General features: G+C 39.0%; 1 non-coding gene across 1 annotated transcript; it reads right to left on the bottom strand.

Annotated features, from left to right (window-relative positions):
• Positions 1 to 5275: 5275 nt before the first annotated feature.
• On the bottom strand, positions 5276 to 5382 carry LOC128562897 (U6 spliceosomal RNA). Its single transcript, XR_008373595.1, has one exon. It is a non-coding gene; the product is annotated as a U6 spliceosomal RNA (small nuclear RNA).
• Between the last annotated feature and the right edge of the window lie 1775 nt (positions 5383 to 7157).

The following is a 7157-nucleotide window of genomic DNA, read 5'->3' as shown; positions in this document are numbered from 1 at the left end:
CTGCAGCCTGATGTGAGATTAGGATAAGGCCTAAGAAGCATGCAGCAACTCTGATGAAATACTTCAATTTGCTGGATAAATGTAACAGAGTCTTCTGGTTTAAACCAAATAACAAAAATTTCTTTCCGGTTAAATCAGTGTCTTTGGCATAGTTTCTCAGCCAGTTCAACATTCAAACTTCCTTTCAGAGTTATTTGTCTTTTCCACTCATCCTTCTATTTTTTCTTTACAACAAAGCTTCTTTAAAATCTATAAATAACAGGACTAATCACTAGAGTTCTCTCTGGGACACAGCAATATTTTTCTTTTTGATGCTATTCTGGTAAGGCAGAGGGTTTTCAGAGACTTCCACTTAATCTTCATTTACAGCCTTCCTGTAATGATTCGGGGCTGTAAAATGGGAATTCTGCCTGTTACCTGGTTTGTCTACTTCAACGATGCATCCAGAAACCAAATGTCATTTGGTGTAAAATATCAACGGTGACCCAGTCACTTCAGAGCCTGTGTTTAATAACCTTGAACACTTTGGTGTATCCCTCTTTCCACTGCATGGTCATTGTGGTGTTTCTTTATGGGAAGGTGAGGGGAAAGATTTATAACATATAATTGTGAGGGAACCTCAGATCCTGCTTGAAGTGACTTAGTATAGATTTTTTATCAAGGAATCCCAAGTTTATGAAGTGACTGTCATTATGTACAGTTTGAAGAGCACAACGCCTAGGTAAGATTGTTTTGGCTCACCTTTCTCTGCAACCCTCAGGTTGGATAAGTTTAGGCAATTAAAATTTCTGTCAAACCATTGCTCTGCAATGCAGGGGGTACTTGGACACTTAATCCACAGATTTGTTGTAAGAATTAATCAAGTTAAGTTATCAGTCCCAATATATCCCTTAAAGGGGGAGGCGGTGCTAACGCAAGCCAATTCCAAGAGGCACAGGACTCCTGTAAGGGCTGACTTTGATTTAAAGACTCTCCTGTGACTTTAAGCTGTAAGTTGACCTATGTTCCAGAACTTTTGACCCAAACATTCCTTACTTTTCCCTTCATTTGGTTTCATATTCCCACGGAGGCCAGAGGACTATCCAGGGCCTACCTCCACTGTTTCTCACCAAGTTTAACCTGCTGTGATACAATCCTTGCACAGGTGACTCAGCCTTGATGCCGGCTTCTCAGAGGAACACTGCAAAGCACTCGTTATCATCTGAGCTAACCAGGGTGTCAATTCTGCGATGGGGGCTAGTGAACCTTCAGCTTATTACAGGGTGCTCTTGAAATCTGTGTCTGTGAGGAAAATGAGGAGCGATGGCTGGAAGAAGCAAAATTTGAGCTGCACGGCAGGACCCACAAAGCTCTCTGCTAACCCCACGAGGCCGCCCACATCCCAGAGGCTCCTGTAACATGTTCCAGGGGGGACCGGAGGCTGGACTTTACACCTTTGCCTCTGTCAGTCTTTGTGTGCAGACTAGTCTAGAAATGGTGTGTTGTTTTACGCAAAGAAGCTGACTCTACCTAAGGACAATTCCCAGATATATTCGAAAGCTGACGGCTGTCAGAATACAGCATTTTTGGCATTTGGAACAACAATTACTTCTGTCAGAAAAGTAGAATAAGAGCGTGTGTCAAAGCATCCACCACAGTTAGGACAATAGAGCTAGAGGAAAAGAAAATTAAGGCCAATGGTGCAACCCACCAATACCTCTAGTCAATCAATCAGAAATATTATTTTTAGAAATATAACCGTCACCTTCCTGTCTGAGCCTCCTGGGGAGTCCCTCATGTACCTACCCCAAGGCAAGCCCTGGCTCCCATGCAGACCATGACAGATCCAACTCAAGGGCAGACAAGGGTGCCTCTATGGCCAGGAGGGAAGAGTGGGCCGCCCAAGCTAGGGAGCTGACATCAGAGTAGCAAGGCCACAGGGGGCTGGACTGCCAATGATAGCAAATCATGTATTTTTTTTTTTTTTTTGAAACAGAGTCTCACTTTGTCACCCTTGGTAGAGTGCTGTGACGTCACAGCTCAGAGCAACTTCAAACTCTTAGGGTTAAGTGATTCTCTTGCCTCAGCCTCTCAATAAGTTGGGACTACAGGCGCCCACCACAACGCCCAGCTATTTTCTTGTTGCAGTTGTCACTGTTGTTTAGCTGGTCCCTGCGGGCTCCAGGCCGACAGCCTGGGTGCACAAGGTGGCTGGCGCCGTAACCACAGTGCCATGGACACCAAGCCCCAAATCATACTCTTTACAAAGACAGAAACAAAACGTGAACTCTGGTGCAACCCACCAACACCTCTGGTCAATCCATCAGAAATATTGTTATTTTTATGAATATAATGTACCCATTTATGTATTTATAATACTCAAAGCCTTATAATCAGGGTAGCCATGAAACCAAAAACCTAGTAACCACTGCAGGGGTCAAGACATATTTGAACATACTTCCAAAAAGCCTCATTTGCTTGTATTTTCCCTTTTGTGAACCGTCTCCAAATTCATGTGAAATCATTATGCACAGAGGGATTAACCTTTGTTTGACCTGACTCAGGTCTTGCTGTTTTTAAACAGCCTTTCCACGGGGTATCTAAGAAACACTATTAGCAGAATTGGTTTAAATTACAGTTGCAAGAGGCTATGATACAACTGAGACAAACAAAAAGTAACTCAACCTGAAAGTACAAGCCAGGGCATACCAGGTCCAGAGAGGACTTGGAAAAGCGTGGGCAGAATGCTGGACTTCCCTGGGCAGCTGAGCGCCTGCTCCGTAAGACCCACAGTGACTCACTCCTCTCAGGGCTCACTGACATTAAGAATCGAGGAAAGAAGGAAGTGAACACTAGTGCCGTTTATAAACTGCCTGCTCAGTCCTCAAAACATACTGAAACACACACACGCAGACCTTTGGCAAAAGCTGGGTGATTTACGGCTTCAGGGCACTTACAGAGATCTCTGTCTGCTTATTAGATTACCACTGTGCTAACCGACGCAGAAGTTATCACAGAATTAGTACATAAAGATTACTAAATAAACAGTAACAAGGAGAAGAATGAAAGGGAACAGCAACCACAGAAAACCCTTTGGGGGAAGGGATCTAAGTGCCAGAACTGACACACACATGAAGTTGTTTAAAATGTACATTTTCAGTAAGAGCAGGAAAATACGTGACATAGAAAAACAGGACTGTGCCGTCCACAGGAGGGTGGGGGGGATAAACAGAAACTGTGCCTCAGAAATCTGACCCTGGAATCTCTAAATAATAACTTTAAATCAGCTGATTTAACTGTTTTAATGAGATCCTGGATGGGATTCTAGAATAGAAGAATATCGTCAGACAAAAGCAATGAAATTATCCATAAAATTTAGAATTTAGTTAACATGAATGTTCAATACTGATCCATTTGTTATTGGGAATGTTCCATGGTGATATAAGATGCTAACAGTAAGGGAAAACGAATATTTTGATATTTGTGTATATGTTTCTGTTGGTAGCAATATTGCTTGTTGTTTATTCATCTAAAAATGTCTTAATCTCAACTGAAAACTTACATCAGAGTTAGGCTGGGCCAGGCATGGTGGTTCACGCCTACGATTTCAGTGTGTTGGCTGAACTGGGAGGCCAGGAATCCCTTGAGGCAACACAGCAAGACTCCATCTCAACAAAAATAAAAAAGTAAATGAATACATAAATAAAGGTCAGCCAGGTGTGTGCCTGTAGACAGGAGGCTGAGGTAGAAGGTTTACTTGAACGCAGGAGTTTGAGGCTGTAGTGAGCTCTAAACGTGTCACCGCACTCCAGCCTGGGAAAGCGTGAGACCTTGTCTCTACCATGGCTAAGAAGAAGAAAATCATAGTTAGGTTGGATAAAAAGGGTTAGCAGTTATTGACAATTAAAACTCTGCTGTTTGTCTAATTGCTTTTGTTTTCACAGTAGCCTTTGTGGATATCTCCAGTTGTTATAATGTTACTTGTTTAAAAAGTCTGCCATTTGGCTCCTTTTGTAAAATCAAGTGAAAATCAATTTATCATAGATTTGTATTCTATTTCTGGATTCTTTCATTTCTATGAGTAAGAGTTTATTTTATTGTGAATGAGTTCACTTTAGAAAATACATGTTTTGTATTGAGACATTCATGCTATTTTCTGATTCATTCTGTTAATATTGCTAAAAACATTAATTGATTTTCAAATAGTAATTAATCTTACATCCCATACACTTATGCTTTTTACTGTATGACTAGTTTTAGTTTGGCTAAACTAACCTCACTTTGTTTAAGGTTTCTATCTACAAACTTCAGTAACATTTTCGTGTAATTGTTATTTTATTTCTTGTTATTGTTTGGTGAGGAGGATGGGAATACTGGCTTGAGCATCTTCTCAGAGATGATGCTTCTCTCTCTATTTCCTGAAATGTTATGTGGAGTTGGTATTTCTTCCTTCCATGTATTATAAAACTCGGTTTTGATTAGACATGGACTTGGGTTTTTTAATTATTGGGACTTATTAAAATATAATTTATTTTATAGGCATAAGCTTGGTTAAAATTTCTAGGATTTTGTAATCTGCTAAGAAATTGTCTAATTCATCTAAATTGTTGAAAATATTACCAGAAAAATGTTCATTTTATTCTTTATACAATATCTTTCATTCCTGATATATGTTATTTGCATTCTCTATTTTTTTATATTAATAGATATGGCCAAAGGACTATCAATTTTGTAGATTTTAAAAAATAAAGCCATTCTGACTCGGCATCTGTGGCTCGAGCGGCTAAGGCGCCAGCCACATATACCTGAGCTGGCGGGTTCCAATCCAGCCCAGGCACGCCAAACAACAAACACGGCTGCAACCAAAAAATAGCCAAGCATTGTGGTGGGTGCCTGTCGTCCCAGCTACTTGGGAGATGGAGGCAGGAGAATCACTTGAGCCCAGGAGTTGGAGGTTGCTGTGAGCTGTGATGCCACGGTACTCTACCCAGGGCAACAGCTTAAGACTCTGTCTCAAAAAAAATAATAAAATAAATAATAATAATAAGATAAAAATAAAGCCATTTTGATGATATTGATTTTTTCTATTATCTTCCTGTTAGTTTTTATTATTGCTTTTATTTTTTTTCTTTGTGCACTTTGGTTTCAATTTGTTTTTCTTTTTGTAATATTTAGACGCTTAGATAATTGATAATGCTTTTTTCTTTTTTGTAACATATTTTCTATAACATATTTAGAGGTTTACAGTTTCCTCCAAGCAAAACTTAATTTTTGTCACATACATTTTTTTTTTTTTTGAAACATGGAATACTTCCCAAATTTGCGTGTCGTCCTTGGGCAGGGGCCATGCTAATCTTCTCCGGATCATTCCGATTTTACAATATGTGCTGCCAAAGCTAGCACAAGCCCCACCGATTGTTACCTGCCCTTTTCAAACTTCCACTTAGTCATCTAGTCCACAAGAACTCCATTATAATTTTGCATTTCTTCTTTTGCTTGGCTTGTCTTCTTGAATTTTCATTTGAAAATATCAGGGATTCTCATGTTTGCTTGTCTATAAATGTAAGTTAGATCAGGATGGTTGATAATTTTGTTGAAGTTTCCTCTGTACTTAATAACTTCTGAGCTATTTATGCATTCATTACTGAGAGAAGAGAAATTAAATCCTAAATACAACTGTTAATATATATAAACATGTATTTATCCTTTGCCGCATGGTGCATTTCCAGCCCTGCTACTTACACTATGGATGCACATAAAGATCGCTGGGCTTCCCTTTGAGCTGACCTCATTCTGACAGTGAAATGCTCTTTATCTTAGTGATAGAGTCTTGCTCTGATGGCCACCGTGAAATCAATTGGACCATTCCAGCTTTCTTGTGTTTAGAACACCCCAGCTTTCTTATGATGAGAGTTTGAATACTCCATCTTTTTCCTTGGCTATACTTCTTATAATGTATATTTTGGTTTTACATTTAAAGAGCTTTTCATGTAAGTACTTGTACTTGGGCCTTGTATTTTTAGCCAATATAATAATATTTATTTTACAGTGTTTAGAATAGTTAAGATTTCTATGTAGTTATCAACATAAAATGATTTCTATCAATCATCTTGATTTCCATTAACTTTTTCATGTTCTTTGTACCATTTTTTTCTATTTCACTGCTTTCTTCTTGATTGAGTAGCCTTTACAGTTCTATACAATTATTATCTTCTGAATACATTAAGATCAAATTTTTCTTTCAAAAGGGCAGCTCTTGTTCATCATAATCACATTGCTTATACGAATATAAAATATGCTATAAATTATATATTCCGTAGAATTTCAAATTAGTCAAATATTTATGATTGCACACATTAAGTAAATTCACTAATTGCCTTTATTCACACCAAAATTTTACATTGTAGCCTTGTGGCCATGAAGATCTCTTTATCTCTTATACAACATATCAGAATCACTAGTGTGAGATACAATTTAATATTTCCTTCTGTAGTTTTCTTATAGCCAAACCAAATAGACACCCAAAATACATTTTCCTATATTAGATAGTATGTGATACATACTTCCAAATATCAAAGCAACCATTTCTGTGCTTCCTGAAAATATAGGCGCTGGGGAAAGAGATAACTGAACAACCAGGACAGTGTCAAAGCAGAAAAGTATTTCATTATGGCCGCCACTGTAAAGATCAGCTCATCCTGCCCGTAACAGCAAGTTTAGAGGACCCTGCCTGCATCCGCTATTAGCAGTTGCACTGTTCTATTATGTATGGCGTTTGACTATTCATAGGAAAGAAAAGGCACTGGGTTCCATTAGTGGTTTACTGTGAGTCTAAGTCTACACATTACTGGTGACGCACAGGCTGACGCGTCGCCCCTCTGCTTGTTTATCATGCTCCTGGTACATTCATTATTAATATGAAAATAATGTGAGGAACTAGAGAGCAATATGATTTCTATCAAATTTAGTTTCTGTGTTTGAGATTAAATCTCTTATGCAAATATGATAATATATTTGCATGCTGCCCGCTTGTGCATGACCAGAAAAGACCCTTGCACAGCTCTTAGGCCACGGCAGGCACAGCGAAGTGGGAAATGAGACCCCAGAGTAATTGAAAGTGAATGCGGCTACTTCTGCACTTGGAGAGTGATCCAGACCCAGCGGGAGATGGTTTTAAG

This window comes from Nycticebus coucang, chromosome 12 (genome assembly GCF_027406575.1).
Source record: "Nycticebus coucang isolate mNycCou1 chromosome 12, mNycCou1.pri, whole genome shotgun sequence".
Lineage (NCBI taxonomy): Eukaryota > Metazoa > Chordata > Mammalia > Primates > Lorisidae > Nycticebus > Nycticebus coucang.
This window is presented reverse-complemented; position numbering and strand designations above follow the sequence as displayed.